Below are 17,552 nucleotides of genomic sequence, written 5' to 3'. Positions count from 1 at the left end.
TTTTTAGATATTTATAATATGCTAACTATTATATAATCGACCTAGAGACACACATACGAATAAAAAGTAACGCATTGATGTAGCTTTAAAGTAGTTTTATAAAAAGGTAATTGAATATTTCTTAAAATTAGAACAAATGTAAAAGTACAAATTAAGTAATAATTAAGTATTCTAGAAATTGCCAAGCCATAAATATCGCTCATAGAGATACGGTTCTACAATTTTTTTTTATACAGATTAATTGAACCTTATTTTCCTAAAACTACTGACAGCTTACTGAATATTTCAAACCATTTTAAGTAAAGGGAAAAAATTCTCAGCTTCTGAAAATAATTTCCGGTATACAGAGTTGATATTTGCAATCAAAACGCATTTAGGGAAGGCCGTGTGAGTCCTCGCCAACCGAACATATAATGTTAAGCTAAACCGTACGACTCTTATTCAAAATAATATTTTATAAATTATTTTAAAATGAAATAGATTCGATTTTTATACATATGCATATCACTTAAGTAGAGTTTATTTGAAAATCTTAGGAAACGATAACCTATTTTATAAAGATCATCTGGCTGGTAACACTGAATAGAAAACACAAACATTGAACGTAATTTTTTAAGGAGAAGATCATTCTTCCGGAGGAGTGAATGCTAATTTCATCTAAAATTCACTGAGCATACTCACAAAATTCAAACGATTACGGGTTACGAATATGCTATTTCTATACAGTTAACTATATAGTGATACGGTGAGTTAATGAGGTAACACAAAAAAAAACATAATGGATTCTGTGAGGACTATTTTCATAGTCCAGGTTTATCATTACGGCTCCTTAATAATAATAATATGTTTAACTTACTTTGTTATACGTAGACTATTAAATATAGCGTTATAAGAGAAACCATATACACTTTGATACCATGTTTTCAGAATATCGGCTTGAAATGATTTCCACTGTAATGTAATATACATTTCCACCTATTATTTTGCTAACCGTTAAAATAAATAAAGATACTTTACAATATTACTGCAGAAAGTTAAGTATTGGAACCGTTAAATACAGAATGCCTACTATTTATCATAATTTAAAAAGGGTTTTATTATCAAATATATAAAAACTTATGATATATATATATATGATATGGATTATATATGGCTATAATCCTCCAGAAAAAAGAGATTTTCCTCGCTATAAGTGAAAGCCTAATAATTACGAGCCCTTAGGTAACTAAGATAAATTTATTTGTACAAAGATTTCCTATGTAAAATACTTATGAAAAATGTGTTTTGAACATTTTGGAGAAAACGAATTGGGAGTGAATGATAGAGATAAAATGACGAAATTTTTATTAGTCGTTCCGATAATATTATCGAGCATTAGTTAAATTATGTAGTTAAAGTTAGTTATTGACGAAGGATAGTTTGTAAAGATTATAGGAATTTAGATAATTTCATTCGTTAGTTGAACTCTACCAACACTTTGTAATAAGCTACTGTAACAACTAGTTTTCCTAGAAACTGCCTCGAATAGAGCAAAACCTTATGTCAGACCGTCCTCAATCTTCTTAGCATATATATATATATATATATATATATATATATATATATATATATATATATATATATATATATATATATATATAATTAGGATTGAAAAATATTACATACTATTAGTTTTAAGAACAAACTCACAACTCAGGTGTACCTAACTTAATTAGATCTTAAATTTTATAATTTTAATCATTGTTTATGCATAAATAACGGTAGTTTATTTACCTAATGGCAATAATTGTAAAATGTAGTAAATTTCAATACCATATTTTATTCAATAATAGTTATGAGGAGGGTGTTAAATAATTAGTACATAATGAAAGGTTAGATTTAAATGAAGAGTTTATTCAAAATAGAAATATTGGGTTTAAAAGATTCATAATATACTGTATATTAACATCCTAGAAAACCTTAAATATTATTGTTTACATTCGTAAGTATTTTGCAACAATACCATTGTAAATGTATAGCAATGTTGTTCACGTTCTTACAATGAAATGCATATCATATAATAATAGTAATCATATCGTTTGCTGACATCAGCGAAGCTTATCTCTCGAGGGGCTGGAAATCTTACATTTCTGTTTGTCTGTCGGCATGATATTTCGAAAATACTGAACTATAGACTTGAAATTGTAAATGAAGCTTCATTTCTATAATGATGCATGGCACTCCATACGTATACTGAGCGTTGAAAAACATTTTTATATTGATATCATGGGTAAGTGTGATTAACGAGAATATAGCAAATACATTTATTTTTAAGGAAACAGAAAACTCATAATACATCTTAATATTATATACATTAACATTCCAAAAAATACCCATAACTTCTATTAAAGGTAAGTTGGTGTATATAGGTTTATTATATAAACACTGATTTTGAAACCATTTCAATGAATAACAATGTGAATACTTAATTTAAAAACAAGCACTTTAATAATTATTGAATTTTATTTCTATGACCTTTTATGTTCAAGGAACACATAATCTGACCCACAGTTTTCCCTCAACTCGGAAGTCCTCACAGAAATAAAATTTAACAATTATTAGAGTGTTTTAAATTAAGTAATATATTCCAATACGAAGAAGCTGATAGATTGTAATTATGTGAATGTATAGTTTGGCATGATATTTTAAGAAATATTTCACCAATAAATTTGGAATTGTTCATAAAAAATATTTTCCATAAGAAAAGGATGAATCACGATGGTGCATGGCCAACTACGGGATTTGGTTGAGTATCGTTGAAGCCTATAACTCCGTAGAAAGACACAATGTATCTTCTGTTGGTGTGCAGAGTTATTTTTTGTAGTATGACTGATTGTATCTATTTCTATCTATCAATAATTAAATTAATTGTAGACTAAATTTGTTTTTAACTTAATCGAAGCCTGTTACATGACAAGTGTGTTGCGTACTTGCATATTGCTATGCATTAACAGTTTCCAGTCCGGAAAGCTAACGGAAATTATTAAGAAATATAAATAATTATTAAATTTAATGTTTATAATAATTTTTGATATCAGTTATAAATAAATTAAATACTTATGTTTCTAGTAATTTTCCGAAAACAGCAATAAATATTTAATTATTAAGTAATACAATACATAATTACCAAATGTTGGATAAACATTTACCTTAATATTTGAATTTAATGTTATCTTAAAATCTCATCCATATTAATCGATGCTTAACATTTGAATATTAAGTTAATGAATAAGTAATTTATTAAATGAAGGTTAACGAATATTTATTTATATCTATTTAGGTATATATCCGATACGTATTAATTTTGCTCTTCAAAATTAAAAAAAAAAATAAAAATAATGTAATATTTCAATTTCTTTAGTTAACAAAGGATTTGTTATAAATTCCAACAATTTAACTACAACATTTTATTTCGTAAATATTGAGCTCATATATAGCAAACAAACACTGCACAACAATATACAGGTATTGACGGCAGAGGTCCCTGGTAGTAACATGAATAAAACATGTTTTGTAATAAATTTGGTTTCTTTCCGTGCATGGCAGGGTGACCTACTTACTAGAGGTTATAATACACTCCTTCATATCTTACCATTTATATCGTGGAATATAATACAGATATTTCCTCCAGTAGAAAATACAAAAATCTCACCATGCTTATATATCAACTTCTGAGTATAAATAGATGTTTGAAATTGTAATAGTATAAATATATGTATCCTAATTTCTTACTTTTAAAACACACACACACACACACACACACACACACACACACACACACAGACACATATATATATATATATATATATATATATATATATATATATATATATATATATATATATATATATATGATCGACATTTCCTATAGGCCTCTGGTCAATTGTAGGTTGATGGTCAAGGAATGCAAACCTATTATTAACTATATTCTGTAATTTATTCAGTTTTAACAAATAGTGTTGTATTTAGTTTTTTAAGTTAACACAAAACATTGTGGTTGTGATTCCTAATCTAGGCATGTCACAACGCTCTGGTATGACTTGTTTATTTTAACCTAAATTGTAGATATGTGTTAAATTTGTTGTTTACCTGAAGAAGAGATCGGATTGCAGATCTCGAAACGTAGTGCTAATGATTTTGTATTGCTGAACGATGGTAAATGTCCGGAAACATCCTGTTTCCTTTACAATCAGATATAGTTATTTATTTACAAAACTCTACCAACACTCGCAATCTTGTTATGTCGTCTCGGAAGTCTGTTCAAGCACTTAAGTTGCTTCGCTATCTTCACGTGTCTGTCTGATGTTAGTAAATAGTTGTCGTAGTTACCATAACTGGAGACTGTCTCTAGTTGGCCGGGTAACTATCATAAAACTGACGGGAAGTAGTAAGATCTTCATAGACGAATTACACTGGATATAAAATTTCAAATAGTGCTCATTAAAAATTGTATGATTTAAATATGTTACTGAATAAATTTCACTCTCTAGTTGCATGAAATAATTATTGCAATAATATTTCCACTATTTCCAACTCGTCATATGTTTCAGATATGTTATACTTTATTTTGCTAGATAATTTTTGTCTTACTTATTGCAAGTTTGACAACTTTATTCATGAACATACTTATGAATTTTATGTGGACTAAAGTCTAAAATTTTTATAGATACTTTGTGGATAATACAAGCGGTAAAGTAAGTTGAAATTTAGATCTGAATTTGAGGTAAACAAAAGTATTAATCCTGAATGTGACAGTAGGATTTTTATAAATACCATCAACCTTTTACTGTAACGACTGTCTTATATTCTGTCCCTGCGGAGCTAGTGATGCAATACAATAAAGAATAAGGCTTAAAAGTAGATCGGCCTCTCACATTAAAAAAGAAGACATATATTGTTATATACGTTTGAGGCATTACAGAGGTTATTTGTCATTTATGCTTTAATATTCATATATTCATATATACTGTAAGGTAATATATTGCGAACGTCAAGCCCGCTTAGGTTTACTCTACGTGTTTTATTCTATTCATCAGTTATCTTTGTCATTATTTTACTCTTTGTTGTTACATAGTGGTGGGATACGGTATGAGACGCTAAGTGTTCGACTAACCTGTTCTGCATGATTTATTTACTAATTATTAATCAATTAAATTTGTTAACTTCGTTTACCTTAACCCTCCAGTACCTGATGATGAATTCATTGAATTAGAAATGTACATTGTACAATAAAAAATATAAAAAGTGTTTAAAGGTCCATTGTTGTACAGTTAAAGACTAGTTGACTCCATTTGACTCTCCACGGCGAGGCAAAAATATTTAAGGAGTGTAATTGTTTAAGCCATGATTCTGACACGGTTAGATTCTGCTGATGTAAAATACCCGTATGACAAATCACAATTAACACTGCGTCCCCTAATTATTGAAAAGAACGTCATAACGTGCATGAATAACATTATTCTGGAATACTCCAAAGGGATTTTGAATAAACTCTCAAGGTAGGTATAGGAATATACGAGATACTCTACATCTCTCTCTCTCTCTCTCTCTCTCTCCTCTCTCTCTCTCTCTCTCTCTCTCTCTCTCTCTCTCCCCTTTTACAATCATAGCACGCCGCGACCGTTGCACGTCGCCGCTATGATTGTGATCTCAGTGACCTAAATTTCAGAGACGTAACTTTTCATCTTTCTTGTTTTTTTATTATATTACCTTCAGAATATAGTATAATTTTATTTTTGTGAATTGAACACGCAGTAGGCTAAACACAAAGATTATTGAAAAAAAAAACTGGTTGTTATTAGCCGTCAGTAATAAGCATATTTTTACACATAACAAATAAAAATGCCTTATACTTGTTACGATGTTTAAATTGCGTTTATAATAGTTATACAAATATGTATATATATATATATATATAAGTTGCAAACAAAACAGTTTGTTAGGAGAACAATCTTATTATAACAATTACATTAATAAATTCTAATACTACCACACATACATACTATATTATACACGTATATAGTATTTTATGTTACTGATAACTAAAGTATGCGCACCATGATATAAAATTTACTATGATATATTACTTACATGTTCAGTGTAAATTTTAAACGCATTTTTTGCGCTAAGTCTTAGCCATATGCTTTTTAAATAATTTTTGAATTACGAGTAGAATATATTAAAAGAGAATGTTAATTTCCACAAGATATATAAAGTAATTTGTAAATGTCATTGTAACAGTATATTTCCATAAATACAGATGCGAAGGTTATTGTATAATCATAGACCAGAGTATTATATAATTCTACGCGAAATAGTGGAAGTACATCTGTAATATGGAAGCTGTAATTGAAACTAAGCTGGTGTAATACGAGAAATGTTCTCTTTAGATTGACGTAATGACGGCTTTATCCAATGGCTTTTTGACTTCAAAGCCAAAACCACGATCTTACACTCTCCTGCGTTCAGTTGAAATTTAACACTGTCTGGTAAATTTAACTCATCTAGCTGTTTATTGGAGACTCAGATGTCCAATTTAACACACATAATTAATGTGTGAGTGTGTGTGTGTGTGTGTGTGTGTGTGTGTGTGTGTGTGTGTTTTAACAGGTATTTGCATGTCAATGGATATTATTTAAAATGTTTACTCACTAGTAAACAGGCGTGATAGAAATACAAAATATCTTTAATTAAAAAGACTGTTAATACTGTTCTAATCTGTATAGATTGATATTAGTGAATTATTATAACTTTTTAATAGTATAGTTAGTCACTATTCCAGAAATACGATTTTTAGTATATGATAATATATGTAGCTCTTCAATCCAAATGTAAATATTATTTCACTTATTGATATAAAAATAAACAAAGGTAAAACATTATTTATTTGGTGAGATTCTACACCCAAATTCTCAGGAAGCAAAATAAGAATATAAAAAGGACAAGAGACCCAAAAATAATGAGAAAATAACCAAAAAGGCATATAATATAAATATATATGTTATGAGGTTACTTTGTCAGATTGCTTGGAAAGATTTGTATACATTATCTACTAATAGTCTATGTAATGTCTATGAGCTTCCCGTTTTCCTAACACATTATTTTTAAGGATACTTGAGGATGTAATTATTTTTTGAGGTGTTTTACTTGACATAAAAAACGTAAAAATATATTTATATATTCAGTAATTTGAATTTTTCTTGTAATTTTGAACGTTTAGTTACATAATAAATAGCTTTCTTTGGACCAAGAAGAACCTATGTATCAAGCTGCAAGTTAGTAAATTGTTTATATCAAGAGTTATTGGAAGAGTTTCATTCAATACAAACAAAATTTTCAAACCCCTACATTTAATCCCCCAGATGGACAGACAGATAGACGGACGGATCTTGATAATTTTTTAAGAAACCTGTCTCAGATCTTTAAATATCAATGCGATTTTTCGATAATAATTACGTAAAAATTAATAATTAATATTGTATAATAAGTCAAATAAAACAGCTGTAGTTTTAAATGTCAGCTACAATTTATTAACACATAATATCACTCGTCGTTTTCTTATTTACACAATCAATCATCTAATTATAAACAGTTCTAGACAATTACTAAACCATCTTGTTTAATTTGTCAGTACAATTGATACGTTAATGCGGGTACTCTAATTGTATTACAGCTAATAGTCGCGTTGGCTTTAGTGCTAAGTTCATTCCATTACGAACTGTTAGGCTGTTGTTTAATTCATTAGGTTTCTGTTCATTACTGAAAATAAATTTCTATAGGTACTAAAGCCTGAAATTGTACATGTAAAAAACCAAATGTGTTTCTGTGTACCCACTATTTTTTATTTAATTTTCACTAATTCTGTACAAATATTTTCTAAAAATCTAATTTTAAGTTCGTCTTTTAAGTCAATCATAATAAAAAAAAACACACTACCACGAAAAAATTACACATACAAAATAAGGACCATGTTGAATGGATCTTATAGTTAAATCCCGAATCAAGGCCTGATGCCAAAACAAATTTACCATAAGAGTATAATTACTAGACATGTGTAGTGTTTTTATTATTTTTTGGAAACACAGAATCATAACTACACAGTATGAAGCCAAGAGCTCAAAATCCGTGAGTGAAGGAAAATTAATTATAAAACTTGAAACTTACTGTCAGCAGAACGTTTTGAAACATTAAACGAGTGGGTAAGGAAGTAGCTATACCAGCTACACTTGTGGCTTTATACACGTTCGTTGCCCAGAATGACCCATGAGGAGGTATGGTATTACTCTTAACTAAAACGGTCTTACTCTTAAAGAGGCAGAACTATCCTTAACTTATCCTTAACTATCCTTACTCGAAAGGTACTATGTCTTAACGGAAAATCAATTCTTGAATAAAATAATGAAAATGGTATTCTGTGGAACCCCCTGTTAGATGGTTCACAAATCTTACTTTGATGCATCTATCTTAAAGTATTCTAAACGACAATTGCACCATAAAGTTTTCTTTTATATAATTAAACTATATATGATTAAAATTATTTGTATTTTATTGACCATTTATCCTATAAACCTTAATTGCGGTTTAGAGTTATAAGTTAGATTTATGGTTAACCTGTATTGATAATTAATTTCAGTAAATAGTATGTATTTTAATAAAAATATAGTTTATTTTTATTTTTGTTGAATTTATGAAATGTAAATTTACCCCAAAAATGGTACATATGTTGTTAATCACACTAAAAATAAATAAAACAAAAGCTAAAACTAATTGTGTCATTACAAGTAGCGTTCTACAATACAAAGTCTTACAATAAATTAATATAATATTAAAATAAACGACAATACAAGGCAGGGCTTTGCTACCTCAATCGTGACGTGTCAGACTTCCTTGAGTTTGCATGCACAGTTTTCAAAATTATGGCTCATTTCATTCAGAAGATATCCTGCAGAAAGACATACAGATAGCAGTACATAAAAGGAATATTTATTTCCCCCGCCGACAGAAAATATTAAAAATTGTCACCCTTCAATAGCACTCAGAAAAATTTCCTTGTGATCATGCATTATCATAGAACTCATTCTTGTATATTTACAAATAAATCCATAGATGAAATCTTTTTCTAAATATCTTGCCACACGATGCATTACATTTTTGTTCCTGTGTTGGGCTCCATAGCAGTGCTAAATAATACAATTTCCCTGAGCTATGAAGGGTACTAAAACGAACAGCTGCTAACACTCAACCAAATCCCATGTTGTGAAATGCGCCATAATAGAACCGAGTGTTGCTAATATACAAAGGAAGCCTCATGCACAATTTCAAGATCCTAGGTAAGTTCGTTTTCAAGATATCTTGCAGATGAAGAAACAGATAGAAAGGAATTTTTTCCAGTCGATAAAATAATAGGCCTTAGCAAAGCCTATCCATTAATGAGAACGTATTTTTAATTGTATTTCTTTATAAACAAGCACACGTCATCGTAAATATACTCTATGTATACAAACCTTAAACCTCGTCTAAGATAATTCTAGTTTAATAATAACGTCCCTCTATAAAATAAAACTGTTCAGCTAAACGTAAACAGAAGAAACAACAATTAAATAAATTCCGAACATAAATGCTTTTGTTACGCTTTACTGAAAAAACGGCAATATTCTCTGAAGAGCAGCAGTTGCAAAACACTTTCATTTCTAATTTAATTTAAAACTGGATTGTTGCTCTCTTCTGGTTTATATGCATTAAGTTTTAGTATTACAGACATTATTCCCTCATTTTAACTGAATAAAATGCCAGATAAGTTAGTAGACAAAAAAAAAAAATAGTGATATTGTACTCAGTTCTTCTTTATACTGGTAATTAGTAAACTCTTTTAAAATACGTTTCTTCAACATTTTTATTAAGGTATAAAAATAGAAGAAACATAATTTTACAACGTTTATCAACATCTGACAGTGTTTATGAAAATATTTTTATCGATTAACTGAAAAAGAACAAATATTTGCTTTACAAACTGTATTGGATTAACGGTAGTGAAGCTCGGGTGGCTAAAAAAATAATTTTTTTCCGTCTGTCTTTTTCTTGAACGGATTGTTAAGAACAAAGTAAGCTTTAGATTTTAAATTTTGCCTACAGTTTTTTTTTCTATGCAAAAAAACGTGGGTTTCTATGATGGTGGCTATCACTTAATGAGAGTTTGCAGAGCGTTATTGAGCAGGAGAAAAATGGTGTAGCAGAGGTGCATCTAGTTTTATGTGCGCTCTTTATCAATAAAATCCAACTTACGCAAAGTGGAAAATTTGTAATGTCAAGGGATACTTAAACCTGAAAACGACATTATAGTAGTCTGAGATTGGGGCAAGTTAGGAAGCAGTGCAATTGTAGCAATCAAAGCTCATTTGGTAGTGCTGAAGAGCATGAATAAAGAAAGATAAAGCAGACTGTAGCCACAAAGCAGGATGGAGGTAATGTCCCGTCTATGAGGCATATGTCAAAGATTAGATCGAAAATATTGATTATGCAGTGTAAGTTAAAAATATAGAAACTGCCAAAATACAATTGGGTTATGACAAATAGATTCAAAGAAAACGAGCAGGGAGGTAATTACCTTCAGTAAAAAATGCGTTAGGGGAGACAAATGACATCGAATATACTAATATATAGCTTAGAAGGAAATAATTTATGAAGGCAAAGCAATATTGGAAAAATACCCCGTTATATGTCTTCGACTTGTGCTGAAGTAGTCTGAATCAAGGTCCAATTATAAATGTCTTGTACATGTGACATGTTACCGACATACCTCCTGATCTGTCACCAAAAACATCCTACTTCCAGTCAGAGCCTTTTCCCGCAAAATTCAACCTGAAATTGACAACAACGCTTAAATATTAAGTAGTGCATTGTTTTATACACAACCGCAACCTCATCATTATCATATCTCTCTTTTATGTTTCAGTTTAACCATCCATTTCATATTTTACTTCCATTTCTTGTTAAGTAATGATGATTTTAATACACCTGTAAAACATACTGTCAAAGATTCCGACACACCTTAACGAAAGAAACAAACGAAATACCCTGTAGTATTGTTATTTTAAAATCAATAGAGCTCGTTCTCAAACAAAGAGAAAACTAATTATTGAGATTCAGGACTCTAGTACCTTTCCATTACGTTATCTCACAGGTGGACAGACAGACAGGCGGAGTGACTACCCTATGACCTTCAAATCAATAAGGAATACTCCTTGAACCACAAATAATCTATAAACCAAGCTTCAAGTCTCTAAGACTTTGATCAAGAGCAATTGAAAAAGGCGGAATACGAACAGACAGAAAGACTGACTTTTAATAATTGGACCCAAAATCAATAGCACTGATGTCTAAACAAAAACGTACATATTTACCAAGATTCAATAATCTACGACTTTTACATAAGAGTCATCACGCAGACGGATGGACATACAGACGATTTCAAAAAGGTCTTATCAGATCTCTAATATATAAATCCGATTTGGTCTTATCGGATATTTATTATAAAACGCGATTAAATCGTGAAAATTAAAGAACACAGTTAAACTACAGACTTACAGACTTCTAGATTTGTGATACTGTATAGACAATTAAATTAATATACATGTAATTGTAATATAATTGTAAGTATATTTTTTCGCTAGTTATTGAAATATTTCTACTTTTAAAATAAAACACTTTACATGACCTAACTTCTTCTCTATAATAACAAGACTTTTCATGACGTAATAAATGAATTAGCAGTACAGCCTAACAGATAGAATTGAAAGTTTACTGCACAATAAAGTAAAGTGAAAAGCTTATCGTATAATTGGGTTTGTTTACAATTTTATGTTATTTTGTTTAGTTGAAGTGGTTTACCTGGAAGTTGAGACTGAAGCTAATTCTAATTATTTACGTATTACAAGGTAAGTGGGAACAGGGTTTCTAATCCAGAGAAAATAAGAGGATTATCTTAAACCTCTATTTGGCGTTTCCGGACAATTCTCATCTGACTGAAGCCGCCGCATTCAGAATTGATGTTCGGCTTTCAGTTATAACTTTACTACGTCTCATTTAATAAATTGAGCAACATGATAAGACAAGTAAATTATATAATATTTTATTCAGTTTGATCAAGAGAAAAGTTTGGAATTTCAAAACAGGTTTGAAGTATTTTAAACTATTAAAACATAGCAAGGTTCTTGAAGAAATACGAACACCAGTAAATAAAATAATAATAGATCATTAATCCTCATATGTTTTGGCTGTTATTTTAATAGTATAAATTTAAACGGGGCTTTGCATGCAATTTCCTCTGGAATAAACGTTTCTGGAAATTTACTTAATGGCAACAAAACGTATTAACATGTATTGAACTATACCTCGTTATAACAGTTAGATTGTAAGTATGGAGTGTAGTTTATAAATACGAACTAAGTACTACATGGAATTTATTAATATTCTAAGTGTTTAATTAAATAGTTCCAATTTGTTTCAGTAACAATTGAATTTTTTGAACCATTGGGGACTAATCCAAAAGTGGAAGTCTTTAGCTTTCTTCGTAAAATTATTTATGGTGTAATAGGATGGGTTCCTATGCAAATTTAAACGGAACTAGTACAAATTTATAGCTGAATTAAGTTAAATTTAAAACATTCTTTATATATATATATTTTATTTATATATATATATATATTATTTATATATATATTTATTATTATTATATACTAATATATATATATATATTATTATAGTATATATATATATATATTAGTATATATATATATATATACTAATAAAATATATATATTCTTTAATTAGAGGTTAATGTTCACACTGAAGATGGTTTATACCGAAACACGTGTCTCAAATAAAAGAATTTAAAAAGGTTTTAGTTTACGATTTATTATTCTAACATAAAGATAACCCTATAATGTGGAGTTCATAATATAACATATATATATATATATATATATATATATATATATATATATATATATCTAACAATTATATTCTATTAAGTGTAGCCTTTTGTAAATACACACTTGCAAAATAAACACTAAACTGACTACTTTTTGTGAGTTATATGAAATAGAGGAACGAAATTTTCCCATTTTGAAAATACATATTTTAAAACTACCGGAGGGACTACTATAAACTGAAAACAACAAATAGAATAATATGCTGTTGAATAACGTAACATACATAAAGAATATTGATACGAGGTTAAAATTTCAACTAAAATATAAAATAACAGAAAGCAGCAAAATAAACGTACAATTCCAATATACCTACTATATAGTTTTATCACTTAGAGATAAAGCTAAGACCCTTACCATACCGTAGTAGTAATGCTGCGGACCTCTGACCGAGAGATCAAGGGTTCGATTCTCGGGGAGATTGTACATATTTGTAAGTGGTTTGAACCTTTTCATAGTAAAAGCGTTTATTATTCTTTGTTTGAAGGTTATTTTTGACGATGGAAGGATTGTGAAGGACACAGGATTTTTTCGGACATTTGCCATCGTGCAGTGAAACAAGAAATCAGTAACACTACGTTTCGAGATCTGCAATCTGATCTCTTCTTCAGGTAAAGAACTAACCTAATACATAATTACAAACTAGGTTGAAATAAACAAATCTTACCAAAGCGTTGTGGCACGCCTAGGTCAGGAATCACAACCACCATTGTTTGTCAACTTCACTAACTCTATAAAAATGCACTTAATAAAAAACTATACACAACACTAATCAATTAAAACTGAACTACGGAATACAGGTCACAATACGTCTTCAATCGTCTATTAACCACCTACGGCTGACCAGAGGGCACTAGCCAATGGTAATCGTCACGGCCGACAAAAACAAGATGGCCGTGATTTTGTGAAAAAACAAGAAAATGTATTAATTTTTTTAAACCAAAACTAATTTTCCATCCGCTGTTATGTGGAATTATTGTAAGTTTATAAAAAAAGGTAAATTTAAAAAGAATGGTTAATGATTAATTTTAATCGTTTATTATTATTAATCGAAATGCCATTGGCGTAGAAAGAACCCTCTTGACAAAAAGATCATAGGTTGAGCGAAATTTCTTGTGCATTAGATTTAAGTTTAGGCCTATAATATCTTAAATTTGGCCCAAATTCTGCATTGACTCTAAGTTTGTGAAAAACTAGAAAATATATTAATTTTTTTAATCCAAAACTAATTTTCCATCCGCTGTTATGTGGAATTATTGTAAGTTTAGAAAAAAGAGATAACATTAAAAAAGAATGGTTAATGATTAATTTTACATTTATACTGCAATTGCAAATATAGTAATTTAACGCCATAATTCATTGATTATATTTCTATTAGGTTCAGAATTTCTTTTAACAATTCGTTTTAGGTTAAAATTCAAACCAATATTTACTTGTTTTTAATTCAATGTAAAGATTAACACCAGTCAAAAAGTCCTTAAAAAATGGAGTTTTTTTACTACATCGTTCCGATATCAAATACACCTAGACTAAGAAATATAGTGTAATCTAATTTGAAGAATAATTCATACTGCCACATCAATTTCAAAAGTAAGTGCATTACGATGTTTTAGATACGTTTTCTACTCGCGCGAGGAGTAAACGAATTTTCAGCACATAACGTAGCTATTGTGAGAGAGGTTGATTTAATGTCAATTTGGAGTTTCACTCCAGTTCACTTTTCTCCTTACAATATGGCATGTGTTTATTCAGTTGCTTGCAATTTTAAATATTACGCATCATATGGTAAATCAATTCAAATATACAGGTCTCTTTTATTACAAAATGTTTGGAGTATTTATTTCGGAGAAATAACTTCTACACAGACTCTCTTTATTGTAATTTCTTGTGCTTCTTTACTCCACTCTCTTTATCGCAGAGTCGATATAATACACAGTCCATATAATGAAGGTTACTAATATGATTTGATAGACAACTTTAAACAGCAACAAAACAGTATATAACATAATTAATCATTGACTGAGCTCCAGTCGAGCCTTTCGCCTGTGTTGCTGGAAAAGTTTATTTTTTACTCCTGATCTTTCTGCATATTTGTCTATCTATACCCTATATCTCGAAAAACTTACCTATTCACATGAAATTTAGCATAAAGCTTCATTTATATATTTGCAACAAGAAAGTCCATGATGGTGCATGTCAGTTCTTGTTATTTGGCTGGGCGTTAGTGAATACTTTTACATTGGTCTTTGGGGTACACATAAATGTACACATAATGGAAACTAGAAAATGTGTCTAATAAATAAAGTTCCAAACAAATTGACACCAGCCATTTTATATTACGACATGTAATTATTATTTATTACCTAATAAAAAGAATAAGAGAGGGCAACCTCTTTAGATCACCAAACATTTTAAACTACGAACACTGCTTTGACACTTAATTTAGTAAATAGAAATGGGAAAGTATAATGTGCCATTATAACTCAAAAAAAGATATTATCTTTTTACTCTAAAATTTTTTGCAAACTTCATTTCATCATACAAAAAAATGTTTTCTGTAATGGTAAAAATCCCAATATGGAATTCGCAACAGCGTCGTTTAAGGCTATGACACAGTAAGCTGACACAATTTTGATATTTCTTGTCGAGGGGATGAAAATATTTCCTTATGATTGTCCTTATGTAATTCCTATAGATTCTATAGATTACCTTTAGATTTGAGAGTTTGCGTGCAACACCTACTACGTAAAACGTGGTGTGGCGTTTTCCTATGTTGTATTAAATAAAACTAAAGATCACAATAAGTATCTCTGTAATAACCAACCTTAGACAACTGATTGGTAGTTAGTAGAAAATGGCGATCTTCATGGCAAAAACAGAATGGTGATATATTGTATCATTCTAGACTATGTTATATAATCCTTATTCTGAATTCGCATTGACTAATTAACTCGTTATTTTTTTATTTATATTTCTATTTAGTTTTTTATCACGCTTGTATCGTTCTAGCAACAAAAGGCCTAATCTTCACTGGCGTTTGACGGAGTGGTTGGTCCATTGCAAGAGTGGTATAATTTCCCCCGAATCGTTGAGTTGGATCATTTTAACTTATTTCATTATCTTGTGGCCTATAACTTCGAAAATTCTAAATTTTTATTTAGTTCCACGGATGATTACTTTTATACGTTAGATTTTAACGTCTTTTTATCTCTTCTACATATTTCCTGTAAAACATTCAATACATTTTATACTGTAATCTGGAAACCATAGTAATTCTGTGTACAAACATAGGCCCATTTTGGACTTCCTATTACAAGATTTTGCGTCACATCGTAGTCATACTATATTTATTGTACAGTAATCTTTAGTTAGTATTGCGTTAGAAATCTTAAAAATGGTGTACTTTTTATGAATGGATATTTATTACCAAGAGACATTAAATACACTATTTTGTTGGTTTTTTCCTATTATTATTATAAATTGCTATGGATATGCTAAATATAATAAATACTAAAATTAAATGTCTACTATGCATAATTTTGTAAAAATAACAGTATGCTTAATTTTAACTTATAAATAAAGCAAAACTGATTTTAAAAGCATAAAAAATTGTTGTATTTAATACTTTATGGTGTCTATTGTCCATAATACATATTCGGTAGTAACACTGTCAGATATAAATGTGGGATATTAGAGATAATATTGTCTTGTAAAACTCATACTATAGGAAATATTATCTCCATTGATGTCAACCTTCCAATAAAAAGCTTCCATCATTGTTTTATCTTCCCTCATCTATTACAACAGGATTTTCGTTCTTTCTACGACAGTTTCCAGATTATTATTGTTTTTGATAAATTAAATTAAATCTCTGCAGCATTCTTAAATTATAAAGCACTCTAATGTTATTGAAACTTTAGGGTAAATTTATTAAACTCATATGTTTTTGTCTACTTTCCTAGATGTATCCAAGGATTAATTATACGTAAATATTAAAATTATGTATTATTAATGATATTTTTAAATGCCTAGCTACACGATCCAGATTGGAAAATTGGTGAATCTCCCACAATCACATGACTAGGTTTTGTAAAAATAAATAAATTTATGTATATCTACACATAATTATAGGATATAGGACAGTCATTCTGTATAATTGGTGTTTCCCTTCCTCCTCTATAGCCTGTAACTTATCTTTTTCTGCTTAAAACTTTAAATTATATTATTAAACTTGAGTCACTGGTGTTATAGAATGTTTTATTTACGTAGAATACGTTTGTGAAAAAACTATAATTTTAAAATAAAACTTAAAGGTTTAAAGGTTCAAGTTGTTTCACTTTTAGAGTACCCTTTAGTTATAGTAAATACTCTCCTAGTGTTAATTGTTAATGCATGATGAGTTTAATTGATTATTGTCTAATATATCTCAATGCAACCAAAATTCCGTACCCTACTGTAATACATATTTCTGTAACAAAATGTACTGATACAGTCATTATATACTCTTTTTACAGTTACAGCCATTTA

The sequence above is a fragment of the Homalodisca vitripennis genome, chromosome 5 (genome assembly GCF_021130785.1).
Source record: "Homalodisca vitripennis isolate AUS2020 chromosome 5, UT_GWSS_2.1, whole genome shotgun sequence".
NCBI classification, from domain to species: domain Eukaryota; kingdom Metazoa; phylum Arthropoda; class Insecta; order Hemiptera; family Cicadellidae; genus Homalodisca; species Homalodisca vitripennis.
This window is presented reverse-complemented; position numbering follows the sequence as displayed.